Source organism: Ambystoma mexicanum, chromosome 1p, assembly GCF_040938575.1.
Source record: "Ambystoma mexicanum isolate Mex_15411 chromosome 1p, UKY_AmexF1_1, whole genome shotgun sequence".
NCBI classification, from domain to species: domain Eukaryota; kingdom Metazoa; phylum Chordata; class Amphibia; order Caudata; family Ambystomatidae; genus Ambystoma; species Ambystoma mexicanum.
Genome location: NC_090921.1, coordinates 109,036,401 through 109,063,008, shown reverse-complemented (window position 1 = coordinate 109,063,008; position 26,608 = coordinate 109,036,401). Strand labels below are relative to the sequence as shown.

Below are 26,608 nucleotides of genomic sequence, written 5' to 3'. Positions count from 1 at the left end.
TGGCATTGGGCCATATGATCCCAGAGCTGACCCTCACACTCACATACACACGTGCATGCGAGCACTCACACACACATTCACACACAGTCACATGCACCCACGCACACACCGCCATTCACACACACAATCTTACACCAACTCGCATGCGGTACACACACGCATCCACACACACACTCACATGCACACATGCATTCATACATTCACACGCACCTTCACACACACCCACACACCCAGACATTTGCAGGCACATGCACACAATTTCACACACACAATCTCTCATGAACTCACATGCACTATACACACGAACATGCACTCACACACCAATGCATGTAGGCGCACAGACATTTACTGCATGCACACACTGACAGAAACACACACACTCGCATGCACGCACCCATACACACACTCGAATATACACACACTGTGCAAGCACACATACACTCACATTCACACAAACACACACACACATCCACAGAATAGGAAAAAAAAACAGGTGGTGGAAAGATATGCAGGGGCAGCCCTCGTTGGTGTGCCTCCTGCTGCGTTGACCGCTGTGTGATCTGTAGGTGCCCCCCCCCCCCGATTCGTGGAATTATTTGCATGTAAAACTTGGATGTGCGCGCTACTCTGAACACAAAGCCCCTCTCTACACGCAAATAATTCCATGAATCGGGCAGACTCCAACTTTCATCTTATCGACACGGCTGAATTAGTCCAAGCCAGGTGAGTAAAATTAGACCCTGGGGTCTGTGCTATGAAGCCGCAGGTTTGCAGCAGAAAATGCTGATGTCTGTGCCTGCATCCAACATGCAAGCCACCATTATCAGCCTCTACAGAACATGTTGTGTTCCAGGAGGGCCGCGCGCATAATTAAAGGTCCACTCCTTTTATTCATGGGGGGAGAAGAGGCGGGAATATATAACCCACGCATGGGATTTTGCGCAGAATCTAAACGACGAGCGAGGCCCGGGAGCGGAAGGCAGCCGATCAAGACGCGGATTAATAATAAATCGGAAATCGCATCCATTTCAGGGGCGCTGGCGCTTTAAAGGGGCCGCGGCTGCCATGTCGTCACTGCGTGATGCGGGGTCTGCGGGTGGGAGGGGAGTGCTGGCGAGTGTGTAAGGTGCTGGTGGAGAAAGGGGGGGCGCGCGCGCGCGAACGCGAAACCGACTCAATTCTCATCGGATGTGCAGGGAGAAAAAAAGGGGGGCTCCCGAACGCTCTCTCTCTCTCTCTTTTGGGGAGCCCGGCAGGGGGGGCAGGAGAGATGCCCAGGGGTGGAGCGGTGATGGAGGGACACGGGATGCGGTGGTCGCCCCCCCTAATCGAGGGAACCAAGCACCTGCCCCCCTCTTGCCGATAGAAGCCCCCACCTTTTTTCTTCTTTTTTTATCAGATCGGCAAATGTCAGATTTCCCTGCCTGAAGACTGAAGAGCGGCCAAGGATTGGGGGGCTCCTTCGACGCCTCGTTTTCATTTCTTCCCCTGCCGTCGCCTGGACGAATCAGCGGTTCTCGACCTGTCCTTTTCCACCTGTTCTGAAAGGATCTGTTTGGGTTTTTTTCCGTCGCCCGATTGGCTGCCTGAGGAGTAGATTTCTGGGATTTCTATTTTTTTTTTAATTAATCAGCAATGATGACTCCATTAAGGCGACATTGATATAGAAAACCACTGCTCCCTCTATATATCATATATAAGGATCCAGGCCCCCACCGCTTCCTGGCAGCGGGCTGAAGAAGGGGGGCGTCTTTTGGAATCTACACCCCCCCCCCCCCACGTTCCCCCCTGTATGTGGCGGCGAAGGCGAGGGCTTGAGGGGGGGCGCGCGGCGGCGGCGACGCGGAAGACTCGCGATGCCCGGGGAACGCTGGCTCTCTGGCCGCCCGCTACTTTTTAGGGTCGGCCTCGAGAAAAGGCCGTGCCGCGCTGTGCCCACCCCGGAGGACGCGTGCCAACATCATGCCAACGTCGGGCGCCTGAGCCCGTGACCAGGGCCGCAAGAGGGGAGAGGCCAATCCCCCCGCAAGCATCCTGCACGAGAGGAAAAAACCTGAACAGAAAATCCTATTTTATTTTTTTGCCCGGTTTATTTTTCACATTTGCATTTTTTTGATTTGCTGTCGACATCGCCCGGAGCCCGCAGTGGACGGATGCCCAGGAAGGTAAATGCCGGCTGGAGGGGGGCTGGGGCTGAGCTAATGGGCGCTCTGTTGCTGGGTGCCAGGCGAGAGCCATCCGAGAGCTCCCCTGTCCTCCTTCCTGTGTGCAGCTCAGACATGTTTCTCCTCCTGGGAATCTGCCCCCCACCCCCCACTGGCCTTTATGGGTTGCAGGGGGCTGTGGTTGCCCAACTACCCCCGCATGGCGTTCCCCACCAACCCCTGCTAGACTGCACCCCCTCACCCCCCCTTGCTGTCAGTAGCCCCAGGTCCATTGAATGAACTGCAGTGACTTAATTTCCTGCTAGAAAGACGTCCGTGCATTGATCCTGGTATAACGGTGTATGTGGCATGCATGTAGCCCCCACACCCCGGCTTGCCACTCAGAGGCAGCACGCGCAAGTACGGGCAAGTACGGGCAGACGCACCCACTCGCCACACATACACCCCCGGTACTCCAAAGCAGATTCAGAAGCCAATCGCGCTCCTTAACACAAGCGACACTCAGCACTCAGCCCATACCCTCTTAGGATATGGCCTTACCAGGCCAGGTGCGTTCACACAACTGACAATCACTCGCAGAGAAACGCACCTACACACACACCAACCACTCAAAAAACGCACGCACACATGTATCGCACTAGCAAACCATAGCGGTGCAAACACAGATAGACACACTGCTTATTAGCACACCCAGAGACACTCGGGCTATACACAAGGCCACAGAGATGCTCTCACGAGGCTCACAAGCACATACAACACTCAAATGCACATACCGACACACACACACACACTGCTCACTCATACACCCATACACTCACAATATCATAGCGGTACACACATACTACTCACAAGCACATACAACACTCAAATGCACATACCGACACACACACACTGCTCACTCATAAACCCATACACTCACAAGATCATAGCGGTACACACATACTACTCACAAGCACATACAACACACAAATGCACATACCGACACACACACACACACACATCATGATACACTCACAAAAAGCTGGTGTGGTATGTCACACTCAGGCAAATAAAGTTACTCACAGTACTTACACTCAGAAGCACATACAATACGCCACTCGCAAGGGTGCACAAATACTCAGAGAAACCTCGCGCATAACATGTACAAGCCCATAGAGGTGCAAACATACATACACACACACACAACACACCACTCAAGTGCATACATAAACACTCGCAACCTCATACACCGCTGGCTAGCATGTATTTACACATACACTCGGAATGCTCACAAGTGCACGCAAAGACATCAGAAGTGCATGAGCATAAACTCACAAGCATTTACACATACTCGTGAGTGTGTATACTGAATAACCCCCAAGATTCACAAGCATTTACACGTACACTCACACGTACATGCACATACTCTCAGAAGTGTATACTGAATAACCCCCAAGATTCACAAGCATTTATACTCTCAGAAGTGTATACTGAATAACCCCCAAGACTCACGCATTTACACATACACTCACGCGTACATGCACATACTCTCAGAAGTGTATACCGATAAACTCCCAAGACTCGCAAGCATTTACACATACACTCACGCGTACATGCACATACTCTCAGAAGTAAGTACTGAATAACCCCCAGGATTCACAAGCATTTACACATACACTCACGCGTACATGCACATACTCTCAGAAGTAAGTACTGAATAACCCCCAGGATTCACAAGCATTTACACATACACTCACGCGTACATGCACATACTCTCAGAAGTGTATACCGATAAACTCGAAAGACTCGCAAGCATTTACACATACACTCACGCGTACATGCACATACTCTCAGAAGTAAGTACTGAATAACCCCCAGGATTCACAAGCATTTACACATACACTCACGCGTACATGCACATACTCTCAGAAGTAAGTACTGAATAACCCTCAGGATTCACAAGCATTTACACATACACTCACGCGTACATGCACATACTCTCAGAAGTGTATACTGAATAACCCCCAAGATTCACAAGCATTTACACATACACTCACGCGTACATGCACATACTCTCAGAAGTGTATACTGAATAACCCCCAAGATTCACAAGCATTTACACATACACTCACGCGTACATGCACATACTCTCAGAAGTGTATACTGAATAACCCCCAAGATTCACAAGCATTTACACATACACTCACGCGTACATGCACATACTCTCAGAATTGTGTACTGAATAACCCCCAAGATTCACAGGCATTTACACATACACTCACGCGTACATGCATATACTCTCAGAAGTGTATACTGAATAACCCCCAAGATTCACAAGCATTTATACTCTCAGAAGTGTATACTGAATAACTCCCAAGACTCGCAAGCATTTACACATACACTCACGCGTACATGCACATACTCTCAGAAGTGTATACCGATAAACTCCCAAGACTCGCAAGCATTTACACATACACTCACGCGTACATGCACATACTCTCAGAAGTGTATACTGAATAACCCCCAAGATTCACAAGCATTTACACATACACTCACGCGTACATGCACATACTCTCAGAAGTGTACACTGAATAACCCCCAAGATTCACAAGCATTTACACATACACTCACGCGTACATGCACATACTCTCAGAAGTGTATACTGAATAACCCCCAATATTCACAAGCATTTACACATACACTCACGCGTACATGCACATACTCTCAGAAGTGTATACTGAATAACCCCCAAGATTCACAAGCATTTACACATACACTCACGCGTACATGCACATACTCTCAGAAGTGTATACTGAATAACCCCCAAGATTCACAAGCATTTATACTCTCAGAAGTGTATACTGAATAACCCCCAAGACTCACGCATTTACACATACACTCACGCGTACATGCACATACTCTCAGAATTGTATACCGATAAACTCCCAAGACTCGCAAGCATTTACACATACACTCACGCGTACATGCACATACTCTCACGCGTACATGCACATACTCTCAGAAGTGTATACTGAATAACCCCCAAGATTCACAAGCATTTACACATACACTCACGCGTACATGCACATACTCTCAGAAGTGTATACTGAATAACCCCCAAGATTCACAAGCATTTACACATACACTCACGCGTACATGCACATACTCTCAGAAGTGTATACTGAATAACCCCCAAGATTCACAAGCATTTACACATACACTCACGCGTACATGCACATACTCTCAGAAGTGTATACTGAATAACCCCCAAGATTCACAAGCATTTACACATACACTCACGCGTACATGCACATACTCTCAGAAGTGTATACTGAATAACCCCCAAGACTCACGCATTTACACATACACTCACGCGTACATGCACATACTCTTAGAAGTGTATACTGATAAACTCCCAAGACTCGCAAGCATTTACACATACACTCACGCGTACATGCACATACTCTCAGAAGTGTATACTGAATAACCCCCAAGACTCACGCATTTACACATACACTCACGCGTACATGCACATACTCTCAGAAGTGTATACTGAATAACCCCCAAGCATTTAAAAACACATACCAATACACCACTCACAAGGACACAATAGCACAGCCCACAAACAAGCACACACACAGATGCACACAACTCGAATGCTTAGAAACAGAGGCAGAAACACACACTTCAAACACACCCTTTGATAAACACACCACTCACTTTCACATAAACATACAGATACATACACTTCATACTTGCAGGTAGATACAGCTACACACACACACGCACACACATCACTTATAAGCTCAGAGATGCACACTACCCACCCCTCACAAGCACATACAGACACAACCAGATTCACAAGCACCTGCAGATGCACATACTCACACGCAAACTGCTCACACCGATGTACATACAGATCTGTACACCACTCATCAGAACGCACACACAGACACACCATTTGTAAGTACGTACAGACCCATCCACAACTCACACTTCTAGACTCGTACCGAAACACTCAATTCACATGCGCAAACACAGCACCTAACACACATTACTCACAAACCCATAGAGATGCACACAGGCTCACACACAAATGCACGCACACGTTCATAAGCACATATTTTAATACACATAAGCACATATAGAGGACACACTGGCACACACAGACAGATTCTGCTCAGAAGCAGTGTTGGAAATGGGCAGTCGTATCTGGCACGGAGTACCTGCACCGAAGGGTAGCACCCCTTCTCGATGGCGGTGCATTATTCTTAAAGCGGGAGCAAAGGCACTTCCCAGCAGGGCTGCAGTGATGCAGTGCTAGCAGGGCTGCAGTGATGCAGTGGCAGCACTTCTTTGCAGTGCGGCTGTAGTTTTAGTAGGGCAGTGCTGGCACTTGCAGTGATGCAGTGGCAGCACCTGCCCCTTCCCAGCAGTGATGCAGTGGCAGCACTGCTTTGCAGTGCGGCTGTAGTTTTAGCAGGGCTGTGCTGGCCCTTCCCAGCAGGGCTGCAGTGATGCAGTGGCAGCACTTCTTTGCAGTGCGGTTGTAGTTCTAGCAGGGCAGTTCTGGCCCTTCCCAGCAGGGATGCAGTGATGCAGTGGCAGCACTTCTTTGCAGTGCGGCTGTAGTTTTAGCAGGGCAGTGCTGGAACTTCTCATCAAGGGCTGCTTCCCTTCTCCTTTCCAGCCTGTCATGACAGATGTGCACTGCTTTCAGTGGGAGGACTTCCGGGGCTTCCTTTCAGGTGCAATACCTGCATCTGGAGTCCGCCGGCATGCCCCAGTAGTGGTACAATGCTTTCACCGGGAAAGTACCAGCACTTACTCTCCCAACACGGGTGGACTGCTTTCAGTGGAAATCTGCTGGCGCGTCTGTCACCGGCAGGATACCGGGAAATGGACCCAACGTTACTGGTGCGTGGTATCACCAGGATATTCCAGGTGCCGGCAACGGCGGTACTGGTGTTGGAAACCCCAGCTGTTTTGTGCCATCGCGGCCCTGATTTACCTCCAACTCTTGGCCGTGCCGGTCACAAAATGACCACAACATTTACCAGCACTTTTTCCAGACCGGCAAACTTATAATGACCCCCAATGCTTTCAGTGGGCAAGTACCAGCACTTCTCAGCAGGGCGGCGACACTTGCAGTGGGCGGGTACCTGGCTGATTTAGCAAGGGTGCAATAGTAAAACACTTTTCCTCAGGCATGCCCTACTTTCACTGCAAACCTATCAGCACTTCTCAGCATGATGACTGCAATACATCCAATGCGGAAGTGCTGCCACTTCCCAATAGCAAGCAAGTGCTCTGGGGCAATGAACAGCTACGCTTCAATCTTTCAGTTTCGAGAAGTGCTCCCATTCAAATACAGCCACATGTGCACTGATACGAATAATCACACGCAGGCACACATCCGTCACATACAGATGAGTACACCATTCCCCAACATATGTACGCACAACCACCACACCCATACGGACCACACACACACATTCCATGTGAACATCAGACTACGCACACATTCCACATGCAAACGGACACGCATATATGCAGTGTACTCACATGCAGCCACAAAAACAAACATACCACACACACAGATGTCATTCAGATGGGCGCACACCCCTCAGACACAGTCACAACCCCAAATCTGACTAAATGTGCAAAAAAGCATGCACAATACCCAGAAACACAACACTCAAAAACCCATCTGAAACCTCTTGGACACTTGCCAAAACCGGTAAAAATGCATAGATGCAAAACATTCACATACCAACAAACAGACATTCCCTACAAACACACAAAACACTCACAAATAGGCTTAGAGACACACAAACACAAAATTCAAACACGAACAGAGCCAGAGAATTCATGGATGAGCCAGGGCCTAGTTGAGCGAGAGTGCTTGGGTTGACCCTAAAATCCAAAAAAGAATTGAGACGGAAACACAGGCATATCTCTCCTCCTACCTCTCCAGGTCCTATATTATGTCTTTCTATTGGTACAAGGAGGGAGGTCTTAACCAACAAGAACCACTCTCACTCCTGTAGTTTATGAATCGGTACTTGTAGCGTGTTAACTCGCTTGTCAGGTGGTCTTAGAAAGGATAATTGGGATGGAGTTGATGATTGCTTGAAGTTTGTTTTAACTTTCACCCTTCAGCAGTGCTGCTTTAATGTGTAAACGACACTCGTAGGCTCGAGTCTGGGTCACATTTCGCACAGTCGCTCTCTCTCCCTCACAAAGTAATTGTGGGTTTGCTGCACTGACTGATGTTCCCTAATAAGGGTGAAACGAGGTATGCGGTTGTCTGTCTGGGGATGATTAAGCTGTGTTTAAAGTAGCAGGGCCCACTAAGGCAAACATCATTTTCTGGAGTAAAGGGCTTCCATTTGGGCTAATTTGCATACCCACAATGCCTTGCTGATGTGGCTTAGAACTGGAGGTGAACTTCCAGTGATGGCCACTGGGTGGCGTTGTGCAGTGTGTGACCTGGCTCAAATAGACTATCCTATATATGTGTGTATATATAATAGTGTGGTCGACGACACACTATAGTTAAGGTGAGTGGCATGAGCTATAGGAATCCAAATTCTATTGCTATTAACTTTTGACCTGAATGATGGATTTAGGTGATATTTTCCAAACAAAACGTCTGTCACGGGACACCCCCAGACTAGAAATGATGTGAAAGATTCCTTAAAACTGAAAAAGTTATTAAGAAAGCAAAAACACACTGTTTTCGGCCACCTCGCATTCATTTTTCCATGGAGAAAAAGTCAAAATGTTATCAAGCCGAAGCGCAAAATCCACTGGAGTGAATTGGATGAAATAAGAAACAATTCGGTCACGAATCGGTGACTCATTTTCCAGGACAGGTTTGGGGTTATTCTGGTCAAAGGGTGCCCACTTATAAACGAACACAGGTGCTGATCATGTATACATAAGGGCCAAAGTGCCACTCAATAACTTATGCATACAAGCCAAAGTACTACTCACTTGTACTTAGATACAGAAGTGGAAATCACTTATATGTACAAGCACCAGTGTCACACATACATGGAGTCATAAGTGCTACCCACTTATAGATACCATTGCCACTCACATGTATGAAGAGAGAAGTGCATTCACTTATGAACAGACCCAAGTACCACTCAGTTATACATACAAGCTTAAGTGCAACTCACTTCTACTGAGACAGTAGTGGAAATCACTTGCACATACAAGCACATGTGTCAAACATGCATAGAAGCTTAAGTGCCACCCACTTATAAATACAAACACAATTGCCACTCACGTGTACAGAGAGACAGAGGTGCAACTCACTTATTGTATTGTAGTTATCATTTATATAGCGCCATTTGTATGGCCTCAACACGCTTTGTGGTAGGAGTGCCCTCAGTGACCGAAGTCAAGTATGGGAACATTCTCAGAAAAGGCTTAGAGTGCGTGTGTGCATTTGGACAAGATTAGGAATTCGGTGGGCTGGCCGGGCTCCAGTAAAGCAACCCAAGAGGTCAGGCATGTGGACGGGTGCTGAGGGAGGTCACGACAGAGCGCTGGTCCAAGAGACTCAATGTGTGCTCAGCTAGACCGATAGTTGTCATAGGTTGTCGCTGTATTCAAATGGCAGAGGTGTTGAGGTTAATCTGGTCTAAGGGTGAAACGATTACATGTCCAGCTAGACAAATTTTGTCGTAGTCATAGCACCATTCTGAAGTGCATGGATGCATAGCCGTGCCTCCGGCAGATGTCCACCCATGTCGTGCGTTTATACTTTTACCTTAAGCTCAGATGGAGCTTATCTTTGATCTTGCTTTGTGATCTGGTTGTCTGTGTGAAAAGAGAATCTACCCTCCTATGCTCTTTTAGACACTATGGACCGGCATCCCGCAAAGTTTTCTAAGCGCTGTAGACCGGCAAACTTAGTACATTTTATGGGCGTGGCAGACACGCTACCATGAGATCTCGGGATCATAGGAATCTCTAAATGCAATGGACAGGCTACTCTTATAGTCTTGCTATATATCTTCTAAGTTCTATAATGGGCTCCCTCGAAGCATCATCAAAGTGCAATATGAAGGATACCTGTATGTGTTACAATGGCTAATTTATGGATCTTCTAACTTGTGGACAGTCACAAGTGCCATTCACTTATACATAGAGGCTTAAGTGCCACTCACTTGTACAGAGATACAGAAGTGCAACCCGCTTATGGAGAGACACAAGTGCCACTCGCATATACATAGAGGCTTAAGTGCCACTCACTTGTACAGAGAGACAGAACTGTAACCCACTTATGGACAGACACAAGTGCCACTCATGTATACATAGATGCTTAAGTGCCACTCATTTGCACAGAGAGACAGAAGTGTAACCAGCTTATAAACATAGACATATACATAGAGACACACGTCCCACAAACTTTGGCCCAGCACCAAGAAAAAGTGATCCAACAGCAAATGACACATCTTTTCGTGGCAAACTGTTAGCATACTACCTAAAGTAAATGTGTTGCAAATAGAGCACTTTAAAGAAATCTACCAGTGGCACGGCTAAGTAAGTCATCAAACTAGCCCACTTTGGCCAAATAAACTGGCCCGCAGACTACACTAGCATGCTGGGCCGCCCCTACGAGCATTGCCCTACGGCCCAGTAGGCCTGTTCGAGTTCGCCACTCACTTGTTCATAGAGGCAAGTGCCACTAAACCACACATACACAAATGTGTCTCTTAATTAGCCGCAGACGCGCGTGCCACTAAAGTTGATATGGGGCACATTCTAAAATACCTCCCTCTTAAACTAAGGCAAACAGGTCGGTGTGACTCGTGTGTTCACAGTCACAAGCCCCCGTCGCATGCACACACGTGTGCCACTCACCTGTGTGGTGCAGTCCAACCAGCCCCGATCACGTGAGCAAGGGGAGACCTGCGCCATGTGATCAGGGCAGAAATAAAGGCAGTGTCGCCCGGAAGAGATTATTCCGGCGCGACACAACAATGCGGTAAGACGTGTATTCCTTGAGCTCCTAATTGAGCGCGTGAGAAAGTTTGCAAGTGCGATTCAACCTCCCGGAACACACCGGAGGTCGGATTCAACCATATCACAACCTGCACCCAGAAACAGGGGCCCCTCAGTCTGATTAACAGGCTCCCTCCCTTCCAGACATATGCACAAGCGCCTCAAGCACACCCAACCGCATGGCTACTCCAGCGTGCGACATCACGCGTGACACTCGCTTCTACGCACAAGGAGGCAGCAATTGCAACTCCCTTAGAGACCGAGTAAAGTATATAGACACCAATGGCACGCGAGCTGTCTCAATCTTGCATATTCCAGTGCCAGCGCTTACACGAAACAGCCACACAAAAGTGACATGCGCATATGGTCACTCCCGCGTCCCGAGTGACTGTTGTATTCGCTGACACAAGTGCCAGCGCCACAAACTCATTGACCCATACCAAAGTGCCACTCAACCATCCACAAACACCTGTACCATGGAGTTTTAAACATATGCACAAAAGTGGCGGGCTATGACATTGGTGATAGGAAATGACGTCAGAGGAAGTGGGCATTTCCTAACACGCCCATTTCCTTCAGCTTGTCCTTACCAATTGTAGAAAGTTCACAGGACAAATGCGCATTTGCCCAGATAACACATTTGCCTGTGGTTTCTGGTTAAGTATAAAATGTGGCACTTTTCGGCCTCGTGACACGGGTTCGACTCCTGGCCACTGCACTTTTCATTTGAAGTCTGTGTAGCAAGTTATTATTTTTCTTAATTCCAGGAAAACAGACAGGGGGCCGGCCACCAGTGTCTGCCCTCGGGGAAAAAATAGTGTCCGGGCACCATGCGCCCTCAACGTGTGCCCTGTACAAGGCACTCGCATAGAGAAACACACTGCTCTCGCACTCGGATACCACGTCACACTCCACAGCCATCAGAAACCACCAGACGACGCACCAGGCTTCTTCTCATCAGTGCCAACTGCCAGGTGGGCATTTTGTAGGGGCAACTTTGGCGCTCGCCATGGAGAGAGGACTGTGCCCTCCCTTAAGATGGAGGATACAGAAAGAGGACATTACAGTTGTCTTGTGCTACTGCACAATGACCCCACAGATTGCGTGTGCGGCATGCAGTGTGGGCAAGGGGGTGGGGGGAGAGGCACCTCGAGTCACTCAAAGGATGGCGACCCCATCAAGAAGCACTCTTCGGACGGAGACGAGGGGATGTGGAGCGGAAGCAGTTCTGTACGTGAATTTTCTTCGTGCGGGGGAGGGGGTGGTTACCTGAATCAGCGGCCCGATTAATGCGAGTGCATTTCGAGGTTGGGGCGTGAATTAACAAGCGCAGTGCACGCATGCACGCTGACGGCACCCGGCACCGCGCTGATCCGCGGAATAAATTTACACCTGCAGGCAAAAAATAGCCTCCTATTCGCCCCAAATCCCAGGAGTCAGCAGCAGCAGCTCTGACAACTTCTCCTGCAGCAGCTGAGGCGCGCGGAGGGGGGGCAGCAGACCCCTCCCCCTGCTGATATGAGTGGCAGTGGGGGAGAGCGGGCGGGGCTCTGTCTTGAGGTTCTCTGTCAGGACACGGAGTTGCTTTCTTGGGGGGTGTTGGGGGGCGCTTTATCCTATCATGGCCGTGTGTGTGTGGGCTCGGTTATCTGCCGGTGAGGTGGGGCGAGGGCCAGAGGGCAGGTGTATAGGCCCAGGGCCGAACCAAAAACACAAAATGCTGGTGTGGGCCAGTTTCTTGGGTGAACGTGGGCCAATTATTTTGGTCAATATGGGCCAGTTTGATGAGTTTATTCACACTGCGCCTAATAGTTGTGACCAGTGTTGCTGATTAAATATTCTTTAAAATGCACAATTTGCATCACACTTGATCAAATAACTCCCCCTTGGGTACTATTCAAACAGTGTCTCAAAAGGAATGAATAGCCATTTGCAACCGTGATATGATAGGTTAGGTTATTTATAACGTGCTTAATACCCAGAGGTTTCTAAGCGCGATTTCATTGGTTCCTTGATTTTATGGCACAGTCCAACCCTGGAAAGGTGTCTGGAGGGAAGGTGAAGGTGTTTCCTGTCTCCCCAGCGGGTCTAGTCCCTTTACCTCCTCTTGACTACCCCTAAATAAGCAGCTGTGTGAAACACATTAAACAGATTAAAATAGCCTTTACAAAACATAGTTGCAGAAGCTATTAAGTGCACCAAATAAACTGGCTCCTACTGACCTATAGGAACATTTGGCCATGCCCAAAGTCCAGGTCCACCATGGTAGTGTGGACCAGGCTTTTTGGTCACACTGGGCCCGTTTTTAAACCTAAGTGGGGAAGTCATTGAGCGCCTATTATCAGTTTGGATTTACTCGATAGTCTTTACAATTCTCAATTTGTAACTGATGTTCTAAACCGCACCGGCCCCTTGAGTACGACATAAACAGGGGTGGACTGGGAACCAAAAGAGGCCCAGGAAATATTTTTGTAAATGGCCCCATATTACACGTCCTGAGCAAGCCTAGCCCTATTCGTATGAGCACATTTGTAAATACCACACAAAAGAGGCCCAGGGTGCAGAGGCCTAGGAAATCTCCAGACTTCCCTATAGACCAGTCCACCCCCTTCCCTGGGTGCAGAGGCCTACCGGGAAATCTCCAGACTTCTCTATAGACCGGTCCACCCCCTTCCCAGGGTGCAGAGGCCTACCGGAAAAAATCCAGACTTCCCTATAGACCGGTGTGCCCCCGTCTCAGGGTGCAGAGGCCTACCAGGAAAACTCCAGACTTCCCTATAGACCGGTCCACCCCCTTCTCATGGTGCAGAGGCCTACCGGGAAATCTCCAGACTACCCTATAGGCCAGTCCACCTCAGAACATTAACAATCTGTCACAAATCTAGAACCCATTTTTTTTTTAAATTTATTTTTCATTAAAAAAATCTCATATATACAATATCGCAAATTTCATTGTTAAATTCATATGTAGGAGGGACAGAAACAAAAAAAGAAAACTGGAAAATTGCCATTTGCGACTGTGGGCCACTTTTTCATTGGTACTGCGCTGATGTTATCCCCCAGCCTGACCCTCTTCATAGTTATCTAAATCTAAGGTGGCCTTACTTGGAAGGCAGCCTGGCACAGGATGCCTGGACTTCCAGTTTGAAGTGAAGCTGCTCTACTGTGCTCCTCTGCCTGGCCCAAGTCGCGGACCACGTGTTCAGGGTGGCTCAGGGCAGCATCATTAGAAAGGGGACACCGGCAAAGGAGTCCTGTGCCCGACTGCGTATGTCAGCAGCAGTGCAGGCCGTCCTTAGGTTGTGGCGGCGGCTCAAAGCCGCCTCAAGCCAGGGGGTCACATACCTCAGCTCCTAGCAGCAGCAAGGGGGCCCACGGGTACAATCTTCCTCTTAACTGGCTGCCTGGTTCCTTCAGGTTCTTACAAAGCAGCAGGTCCTCCCCTACCAGTCTCCCCTGACCCCCGCAAACGGCACTTGCCCTTCTGGGCTCCCTCCCCCCCTGCACTAGCCTGGCTGGTCCTGCACCCTGTTAGTCCTTCCAGCCCGTTCCTCGCACTTATCCCGGGGATCTTCTGCCCCGCACTCCCTTCTTCCTGTGTTGGGGTTATTAAGAGGATACTCTCTGCGGCCAAAAGGAGATCTTTGGGAAATCTAGGTCGATGCGTCGTATAGAGATGGTCATAAGAGTAAACCCCTTACTCTAAAAAATATGCAGAAAAAATATATGGTAACCACTCCTCAGTATGAGTCACCTGGTGGCGCATACTGAGGAGTGATTACCATATATTTTCTCCTCTTCCTGGGCTCTGTCCACCTGGCCTCCCCGGGCACTCGCTTAGCCCTCCGGCACTTCCCACCCTCTCCTCTCCCTGCACTTCTATTACTGCACTTACACGATCCGAATGTCTCAAGTGTAGGACCGTTTTTGTTGTCATTTCTGATCACCCCCCACCTTTGTTGAGCCTTGAGACACATTGTATATAGGTGAAATATAAAAACCCAATAAATAAATAAATAAAAATAAATCTCAGCCAGGCCAGGAACACCGGCACAACGAAACCTACATTTTGGGCGTGGGGGTCTAACTGGTGATGGGAGGGGCCACTTCAGAAACTTTGTGGTACAAACCTGTAATACCCCACGGGTTGTCTGGCATGGGGCTCAAGTATCAAATGGTAGCAGCCCAGCATTACACATAAGCGCACACACAATTACACATTCACTAACTCATTTAAACATCCCATTCACCATACAGTCACTCATTTGCATGCACACCCAGCCCACACACATCATAAACTCATTCACACACTCATTCACACATACAGCACATACACACTCCTTGCACACATGCATAAATAATGCGATAACATGCAGCACGCTTTAACAATGCTACTTTCAGAAAGTGAAAGAACATATAACGCTGTTATATGTTCGCTCGCATCCGTGGGGAGGGGGCTGAAGTGTGCATTTGATTTTTGTTAGGCAGAGAGGTCAGGGAAGCCTTTCCTGAAACTAGCAGGATTAAAGTTTTACTGCGTTTGTGCAAATCCATTTTTCTGCACGAACACAGTAACACGTTCAAGTCGCCGGTTTCAGGAAGGTTTTCCTTCCCATCTCTGGCTAACACAAAGCTATGTGCGGAAGCTCCGCCCCACAGCTCACCTTTCAGGGGGGGCGGGGCTGAAACCCGATTAGCTCAATGGCGTGGCACGCCTGGCCGGGAATGCCAGGAAGGGAAAGGCAGGTACAGCAGCGGCGGGGTCCCCGAGCAGTCCTCTTACTCAGACTGCGTAACCTGTGTGTCCCGCTAAAGGAAAAGCAAGGCCCAGCAGCATTTGCACAGCACTCTCCTTACTAGAGGGGAGTGCCACGGATAGAGCAGAGTAGCCCGGCTGGCGGTGCCATGTTGCTCCTCCCAGATCACTGTGTCAGATTTCTGCACATCAAGGCCATCCATCTTTATGTAGCACATCAATCAACTTAAACCAATTGAAGAGAAGTAAGGCTACAAATCCCAGAATGCATCAGTCTGTTGAATCAAAGCTCTGGGCAGGAGACTTGGTATCCTCGGTAATCACAAAGTCTTGATGCACCTGCCTAGACAGGATTGTCTAACAAGTGGGGCCCGAATCTAATGTAATTGGGACTGCTGCAGTGACATCAACATCTGTAAATGCCCTCACAGAGCTGCTGAGTGGGCATTTACAGATTTTGGGTGGGCTGTGCCTGCTCAGGCCCTTGCCTGTCTATGCCTTTGGCCATGGGTATGTCTGGGATTTTACTGGCATGCAATTGGTTTTCTCTAATCCACACATCAGTGTGTCCAATTTTCCTTCACCAGCCTTTTGTGCCGGCCATATTTTTTCCAACTTGTTCAGACAAAGGTGCGGTAATGCAGTAAGTGGGGACTTGGAGGAATTGCTGCAGTTGGTGATTCTGTCTGCAGTAATTCCTCCAGTTTTTGGGTGTAAAGTGGAGGAAATACTTCCAGCCAAGTGCTGGTGGTATTTCATCCATTTTACCTTCAAATGCATAGTATGACAGTGTGATAAAGGTAGAAATAATTTTACTGCAGCACCATATTTGTAATGATCCCATCTACTGCCTGGATTCCAAACTATAGAACCCGAAAAGCTTGCTTAAAATCCCAGCTTCTCCACTTGACCAAAGTATGTGATCCTGGCCAAATCACAGTACATCACTGTGCCTTATTTTCTTCATCTGACAAACGTGTCATTGTCTTGAAGGGACTATTTTAGGCATGCACCATGCAGCGACTCTATGATGCATGGCTTATCAGACTGCAGTGGTGCAATTTATAAAATAATGGCTGTCTTTTTGCTTTGGCTTATTACAATTGTTAGAACACAGAAAGCAAATAAGACTAGTGCTAAAATGGCCATCCTTACTTTGAATGCATTAGCCACCAGGAGGGGATCCATGAGAACAGGTCATTACACCAGTCATCATCAGCAATATCGTCTACCTCCTCCACCATTCTTGTCTGTATTTATGTGAAGGTGGCTATGGCCTCCATGAGGGTTCCCTTCTCCTCATCATGGGCGGGTGTGTACATGCAGCACGATGGCCCAATTCTTCCACACACGCTCCCCTCCATGGCCGTTATCAGATCGAGAATGTATCTGTTCTGGAGGGGCATGCGTCTTATTCCCTTCAACTCTTCTCTTATGGCATTTAAGCCTTTTACTGTTGTGTTTATTGTCTGCAACAACTCCCAGTGGGTTATTCGTAGCCATTTTGCATTAGTGTTGGCTTGCAACCCAGCAGTAAAGAGGGATGTAAAGAACATCTCAGAGTTCTGCTGTACAATTTATGCTCACCTGGTACGGCGTCATATGCATTTTCCATCTTCATTGAGTTATAGTAACTTCACTCTGGGGTACTACCAAGGCCCAATAGTTGTCCTTTAATATGACAGTGCTTATTTTTATGACTGGCACATCGAAAATCAGTTTGCGCCCTTAGTTTTCAGATCTATGTGATCATTGCAACCACACATAATTGCGATGGCCGAAAATGCTGACTTTAAAAAATAAAAAAAAAATTAAATCCCCTTTACACCACATACATATGCGGGGAGAGACCCCCCGCAGCAGCCCCCCATATTACAATAATATCACATACCCACCCACATATATATGTGCTGTAAAGGGGGTGTTTTACAAAAAGAGTTGCGCATTTCGGCAATCGCAATTGTGAGGGTGACATTTCGGGCCATTACCTTAGTTTTCCCCTATGTTCTCTGGGCCAGTATTCCTGAAACATAATGTGGCATTCTTCACAGGTATTTTTTATCTTCGAATTTGTAAAGCGCAACTATGACCCCAGGGTTTCTTGGCGCTAGGAAGCCTGCACGTCCCAAGAGGAGAAAGTCACAGTAGTTTACATGTATACAATAATGGACAGGCAAATCTAATTAAATTGGAACATTTTAGAGCCTTTATAAAGGCAAGTTGAGCAGTACTTGCCCATAGCGGGAGAGGCAACAAGTTCCTCAACTGGGAGGCAGCCACTGAGAAGGCTCTGCCTCCAATTGTGTCTCTGCAAAAGCAAGGGACTGTCAGCAATAAAGAATTAGCCGAGCGTAGGTTCCTAGAGGGGGTATAATTGATGAATGTGTCCTGAAGTAAGAGATCACCTTCCCCATAGTACGTCCGATGGACGATACACAGAGATATAAACTTGATTCTTGCGTCCATGGGATGCCAATGGAGGCCCCTGAGCAGTGGAGAAACATGAGTAGGTTAGGGGGCCTGCTTCATCCTTTACCCATGTGAGCAATTTCAAATATTCAGTCCATTCTTTGAGGCCTATATAATTTGCATTCTGCACCACCTCTACTGGTACTGTGAGGAGTGCTTGTGCTTTGCACCTCATCATCCCTTTGACTCGGCCTTCTGAGGTAAATACGTGTCCGTACATTAGTAGTTGGAGTCTTTCCCAGCACACAGGTATTTCTTTCCCTGCTGCATTTATGCACTATAATAACGTATGGTCGCTTATTTTAACTTCTCTATTTGAGCTTTCTAATATGTATTGCATCACCTTATTTTTCTTCCAAGATCATCCATCATAGCCATTTGTTTTATGTAGCTATCCTCACAAGGACATTTCTTTTTTGTCATCCATCACAAGAAGGCCCAGCTTCTTTGGAATTGCCCCCTAGTTGTGCAAAGTGCTAAGTGAGCTAGGCAGTGTGCACTAGGTGTAGGTATTTCTGTGGCCACGATTGTCCTGGAAGCGCTCATGGCATAGGGAAAGAGGGAACACACATAACAGCTCTCATCAGATGTCTCTCTCCCTACTTTTTCTCATGTGCTGGTACAACACATTATTTGTGACATGGGCAGAATCAGAAATATATTTGCTCTGGTGCCTAGAGTTATTAAGCACACTTCTTTTTAGTCTCCTCATTCGTATCTTTACTACAGGGAATTGTTCTGATGCCATTTCATTTGTCATTGTTACAGTATGTATGCTCACGTTTACTGTTCTAGAAGAATTATACATTATAATTTCTCTTGCTGCAATAAACATTATTGTAAAAAGAGTACAAAATGTAAAGGACATTGCTATCATCATTATTGATAGGGTATCTACTTTTTGAGTAAGTTCTCGTTTAGACGCTAAAAGAAAGTATTGTATATTATTCAACACAAACATTCTTGTATCAAGAGACGTGTTTCGTTTGTATCCTTAAAAAACAAGAACACCTTGTCAATATTGAAAGAAAATTCCTTTTCAACTCTTTATAATGAATAATTATGTGATGCTGCAGATGTTCCAGGCTCATTAAAAAGGACAAGACAAAGAAAAAGAAAAATGGCTCCAGGGAACCTCTGTTATTTTCTTTTTATTGTAGAAGTATCAGGCTTTGTTTTAGACAAGCATTGTCAAAGGATGTCGAACTGATGCATCTGTGTTTCTATATAAAAACCAATAGGTTTTTTATTCTTCTTGTTGTTGGTTTGTTCTCGTCCTTGAACTCGTTTGGACTCTTCTTACGTCTTCTTCAGTTTCATCTTCTTCAATTTTATACTCAATATTAGTGGCTAGGGAGGTCTCTCCTTTGTTGTGTTTGACACCAACGAGATGCAACCAGGCACACCTTCATTGATCTTTCAAACTACGAATGTTTCCTCGAAGCGGGGCTTATGCCACTGTCATCAAAAGTTTCATCAGTCTTCCTTGAGCCCATCTGCCACGGTCATACCTGTCGAGACATACATTTAACAGATTCTATGATAGCTTTCAAATAATCGTGCATTTCTTTCCCTACCACAATGGCAGCATGCTATGCATCAGCCATCTGCCACGGTCATACCTGTCGAGACATACATTTAACAGATTCTATCATAGCTTTCAAATAATCGTGCATTTCTTTCCCTACCACAATGGCAGCATGCTATGCATCAGCCATCTGCCACGGTCATACCTGTCGAGGCATACATTTAACAGATTCTATCATAGCTTTCAAATAATCGTGCATTTCTTTCCCTACCACAATGGCAGCATGCTATGCATCAGCCATCTGCCACGGTCATACCTGTCGAGACATACATTTAACAGATTCTATCATAGCTTTCAAATAATCGTGCATTTCTTTCCCTACCACAATGGCAGCATGCTATGCATCAGCCATCTGCCACGGTCATACCTGTCGAGACATACATTTAACAGATTCTATCATAGCTTTCAAATAATCGTGCATTTCTTTCCCTACCACAATGGCAGCATGCTATGCATCAGTTTGAGGCAGAGTGGGAGGAGCAAGGTGTGTATGCATTAGGCATCCAATCACCAGCCCGTGGAGTCAGGTGATGGTCAGAGCCAGGCTGATTGCATAATGCAAATAGGGCTGTAGGAAGGCAATGGAGAAAATCTTTTTTAATGTCTCAATGAGTTTAGCAATTTGTGTCTTCAGAAGGCCGCTGAGGCGCTCGCAATGCTGTTTGCTTGTGGGTAAACTGATAGAATTTGTTCTTTATACCCAACAGGATAGTAATGTGGTCAAACACCTAATTTACACAATGTGGTCCATTGTCAAACTGGAGCTCTTTGCACACTCCCCACCTTGGAAATACCTAACATATGAAGAACTTTGCAGCACATGTAGCATTTGGTTGTGTGCATTGACCTGCTTTGATCCAACAGTAAAAGGGAGATATGACCACTAGCATGCACCAGTTTGTTGCCGTTCCAAATTTGGAGCATATCTACATAAATCGATATGCAAATGCTGAAATGGTCCAGTAGGACAGGGTATTGCTCCTTTGATTGTTCACAGACTATGCCCAGCAATGAACTTCTGGCATGTTAACACAATTTACAATAAAATTAGCAACATGTTCTGTGAAATTGGGGACAAACGAATCCTCCAAAATCAGTACTGCAAGACACTCTCTTGATGTGTGTGCTGGATAGTGGAATTGCTCTAGTGCTATTATAAGCAGCCCAAAGGGCATGACTGTGGTTTCCTGGTGCCGACCTACCTCCGCATTGCATCTGTGGGGGACACTGAGCACCCCCTTCATTTCCATAACTCTTGCTCTCTGGTGGTGCCCTTGCCTGTAGTTCAGTAATTTGTGCAATGGGTAGCGTATTAAAACCCTCCCTCATCAGCATGTTGCGTGCACGTGTGTATTTGTTCGGTGCAGTCGCAATGTCAGATTTCGGAAAAATATGCTGCTCCTTTTGCTTCAAGGTTGGCTGCCTCTTTGCCATGAGAAATCAAATCCGCACGTCTGTGCCCTTCACCACAGTGATGGCTGATGGGAGTTGGAGTGCGTGTTTGCGTCTGTCCAATAGTGGCGCTTGCTGCACTAATTTGCGCTCTGCACGCAGGAAGCCCCTCCTCTTTTAATGTGTCAGCCCTATGTGTACTATTGATGTCACGTACGCGGACTCAGAATACACCACTACCACCACTTTGTAATGCGCTTCATGTGCCGAAATCAGCACTACCAATTATGTTACTTGTGATGAGAAATATGCTGACAATATCGCACTTGTAACTGTCTCACAGCTGTTATTCTCTTTTGCCTTCACTACTGCTGTGCCACTTTGCCTATCACAATCATGCACCTTATCTCCTTCATTTACTGGTTCTACTATAAATCTGGCTGGATTTACCACTCTGCACCTGCCAGTTTTAATCAGTGGGTTTGATATAATTCATAACCGGAGGCTCTCTGTGTAGTCAATGTGCTTTTGGGCTTTTCAAGTATGGCAAATAGGGTATGGTCAACATACAATGGGCCTCATTACATGGAAGGCGCTAAGGGTACCGGTAAACCCTTACCGCCTTACTACAAGGTCCCTTTGCGGGTCCTCCCCTAACGCCTGGTTTTTACAGGCGTTAAGTACGGGACCCGCAAAGGGACCTTGGTGCGAATTACGGTACCGCAATTTGCGGTACCGTAATTAGCACCTTCACCATTAACATGGAGCCCTATGGAGCTAACTGGCAATGGTGAAGGGGCAATGGTGGATGGCGGAATTAGCGCCCCCGCACACCTTGGAATATGGCGCTAATTCCGCCATCCACCAAGACGGACCCGGTAAGGTACCGGCGGCAACCATGGTGCTAATAGCGCCATGGTTTACAGCCTTCCGTGTAATGAGGCCCAATGTAACTGTGCAGCCCATAGTTATACTGACAGATTTCTCAATCTCAAAGTCTGCTGCTGCCAATGTTTGCTCGCAGGCTTATGACCTCTAATTACTGGATCTAAAATCCAACTGTAGAATGCTAATGGTTTGTGTCCAATTGTAGTTTTCTGTCCGGGGACAGCTGTCATCACTACTCCATTTGAATGGGAGGATAAAAGGAATGATTAATTGTAATCTGGCATCCCTAACACAGGAGCTGTGCTATTTGCTAGCTTCAATTCATCAAAGACGTCTATCATCTTGCCTGTCCAGGCTATATCACTGTTATCCTTCTGCACCTCCTTCAGTCCTTTTAAAAGTGGCCTTACATATGTGCTGTAGTCAGAAACCCACGCCCTGCAATAATTGCAAAGCCTAGACATTGATGTAACCCTTTCACTGTCTTTGGCATGGATGTATTCATGAGGCATGGTTGTATTCATGATTAGTTATGCTCTTTCAGGTGTTACCTTCATTCGTTCTTTTGATATTAGCTGGCCTATATATAGGACTTCTTCCTGGCAAAATTGCATTTCATCTTTGTCATCTTTGCACCCTTTCCTGGACAATACTGTCATCAGCTTTACTGAGTCTCTCTTGCACTCTTCTTCCATGTTGCAGCACACTAAAATAGTATCTACGTATAGTATTATTGTACTGCCAAGTTGTACATTTCCCAAGACCATCTGCAGCACTCGGTTAAAGACCCAGATGGATTCATAGTACCCCTGGGGTAACTGAGTATGTTTTAGCTTAATTCAGCTGTAAGTGAACAAGGTCAAATATTGCGACTCTTCATGTAAGGGGATGGAAAAGAAAGCATTCTTTAAATCAATCACCCTAAAATATGTAGCTTTAGATGGAACATTATACAATACTGTGTGTGAAACTAATTGGAACTCTGCCTCAACAATATTATTCAGGGGGCGTAAAACCTGGATAAATCTCCACGACCTTTCTGTTGCTTTTTCCACCCGGTACACAGCCGTGTTACTTGTGGATTCTGAAGGCACTATATCACTTGTCCCACTAATGCGGCAATAGTTCCATAGATACCTTCGTCAGCTTCTTTTGACATGGGATATTGTCTTACTCATGGTAAAATACCTCTTGCTTCAATTTAATTTGAACTGCCTCCACTCACTCCTTTTACTAGACTAACGTAATATGGACTGCTGGTCCACAATGTGCTCCGTACATATGCCAAAACATATTGGAGAAAGGATGGTACTTTCTTTACCAGTGACATTCTCTGAAGTAACCCGCTATTTCAATCTTTTAACTGATATGTGTAACACTTATATTAAATATCACTTTGTCACCTGAGTCATCATCTGTAAACAAATTTTCATTTGTTAAGTTAGTCAATCAATGTACTTCATCAAACCTATCACTGTTCTCCAATTCGCCCCCTTCTCATAAACTCCATGTTAAATGACTGTCTTCCCTCACCATTGCTACATCTAGTTCAACTGTAATTATTTGCCCTTCATCCATGTCCATTGGTACTTCTGGCTGAAACAGAAATTCTGTAGGTAACCGCAACAATCTATCATGTATTGTCAGAAACTATGCTAACAATTTGTGTACCCTGTAAAGGAATACATCTGGGTTTAGTGGCACTCCTCTTTGTGCTTCCTGTCCCTAAAATGCTGTCATGAATGTATTCTTGTGCATTCACATAATGGATCCCTGGGGTAGAACATATTATCCCCTTGTCAATAATTGATATTGTCATGTTTAATTTAATCAAGTCTCTCCCCAATATGTTTACTGATGTCTTGTGAGAGTACAACAATGGCATAGACATGTAATTTTCTCCTATGGTGATGGGTAAAGTGGTTGCTCCCACACCGGACAATCCTCCTCGGTCCACACCACAACTTCATGTCCTCCACAATGTATACCAATACACACAAAAGTCAACTTTACAAAGCCTAAGATATCTTACAACATAAGGCTGGCGCCAGCAATTACTACACAACTAAATACACCACATCTGTCTTCTCAACTCCTGGTGATTTATTAATCTTTTCTTATTATTAACCAATAACAAGGTTTACCACGTGGTCTTTCCTGACCCTTGTCAGAAGCTGTCTCCTTTATCAATTATCTGTTCATTTAATCAAAATCCCCAAAAAAACACTCCCTTCCCCCGTTTTGCCAGGCCTATGTCTTACTTACATCGTGGATCTGCTGAAGGTCTTCGGTGTTGAGTCCCCCTAAACAGGCAGTTGCCTTCTGCCCTACATGCACCCTGCAGGACCCGGACAGGACTTTCTCCAAAGGGGCTCCTGTCGACCTCTCTCTGTTACACGTAAACCCGCTCTCCACAGGCCACCTCTGCAGTATTCCGGCTACAGCAAGGACCCCACGACAATCCGATGACTCCTAGTAAACCATCACTTCTGCGACCATCTGTTAAGATGGCCTTGAAAGTCCCAAATTGCACAGGTTCTGGAGCTAGTTCATACCGGATTCAAAAACAGAAATAGACAAATTGCAAAGCAAAACCTAGATTTATTATCATCAAAATGAAGCAGGGACAGCATACAAACATGAATTCTCGGTGCTCTTGCTGGTTACATAGAAAATAATGGTTTATATATTCAACATTTGCCATAACTGACATCATACCGTAATCTTAGTTACCAACACCTACAGGGATTGCCGAATAGTGATTACATATACATTCTATAGGGACTCGGTTTTTAAATGGGTAACGCTTGTCTGATGGCTACTCCTGTCACCAGCTCTAAATTAATAATGGTAAAAAGGCACCATTTCTGCAATATGTAATTCGCAGGCACCTTACTTCATGGGCGGCGTAACATTGGAGATTTTCCTTTTTTGGCTTCTTACTAATCAACCGTGGTCAACTGACATGTCGTCAAGACATGAGCCAAACAGGAGTAGGGGCAGAGAGGTCCATGGACCGCTTTCCTTTCTATTGAAGAAGATATCATCCCTCATTTTTAGGCCAGGGTGATCTCTTTGTAATTGGCCTTGTGTGTCTTCTCGTGTCTGGGGATATGTGTAAGGAGTAAGGGATGTGTCTTACCTGTGAATGTTGCTAATGAATAGACAGTGTTCTTCAATTAGGGGTCACGTGTGATCAGACCATGTTTGGAATTATTTTACCCTTCATTTATTGGGATTTTAGTGACTATTGATGCAAGTGTTATGCTTTCCCTTGCCACTGGGGACACTCTTAAGTCATTTTTCATGGAGTCTTTCGGCTTATAGTTCTCCTGCACCTGACTAACAAAGGCTGTGTGTATTCTTATAAAACTTCAATCTGGGAGTATCCTTTTTGCATTCTGGGAATTTGCTATCTCATGCTTTCACTGCAATGTTTTGACCCTCCCTTAATTTGCAGTAACCTTGGTTTTGGTTGCCAGCTCCTACCTGAGCTCTGCATGGACCTGTATTCCTTTGGTTTCAGCATTTTGTGTTCTTGTGAGGCCTTTCGCTTAATTAGAAGCATGTGGTGGCTTCCATTTTGGAAATAATGCTGCCCATTACTGATGCTTTTCTATGTTAGTAAGCTCTGTTTGATTGTCGTTCATATTGCATTCAGCTTATACATTGCTTATGTTAGTATTCTTCATGCCTTATGTATTCAATGTTAATATTCTTCATGTTTAAGTGCATATATTACCTAATGTGTGCGTTTAGTGCACAATTGCTTTGTGTCTAATGCATGCACGTGCCATCATCAGCTTAGATCGTGTCCATCTCCTGCTGTACCTGCCTGGGATATGGGTGGAACGGTTGTTTTAGTAAGTTTTGAAACCTGTGGGGTATTGAGCTGGGTGAGGGGCAGAAGCTATGAATGACATGTTCATCTAGCTCTTAACAATTGTCTCCAAAGTCATAATGAGGCCCCTTGTGTAGATATGGAGAGAAGCAAGGCATGTGTGAGAGAGAAAGCAAGCAAGAAAGGCACATAGAAAAAAGAGTGACAGGAGAATGAGAGAGAGAAACAGAGAAAGTGCATGTTTATGAGAGACACAGCAAGAGAGGAAGAGGCACAGAAAAATGAGTGACAGAGAGACAGAGAAAGTGTGTATATGAGAGAGACAACCAGAGAGCAAAGGCAGAGAGAAAACTGTGTCAGAGAAAGAACTGTGAAAGAGAAATAGAGACAAAAGTGTGTGTTTGTGTGTGTTAGAGAGAGACAGCACCAGAGAAAAAGACAAATATGAGACAAAACGAGACCGAGAAAGTGTGCGTGTGTGTTTGTGTGTGTGTGTGTGTGTGTGTGTG

General features: G+C 46.2%; 1 protein-coding gene across 2 annotated transcripts in view; it reads left to right on the top strand.

Annotated features, from left to right (window-relative positions):
* The first annotated feature begins 1,127 nt into the window (after positions 1-1,127).
* Positions 1,128-26,608, top strand: part of NLGN2 (neuroligin 2) — a 602,146-nt gene continuing 576,665 nt past the window's right edge. Inside the window, exon 1 of one of the 2 annotated variants that reach the window (XM_069644426.1) lies at positions 1,128-2,165. The gene's annotated coding sequence lies outside the window, so the exon portion shown is untranslated. The remainder of the gene's footprint in view (positions 2,166-26,608) is intronic. The other variant, XM_069644417.1, reaches the window with a different exon arrangement.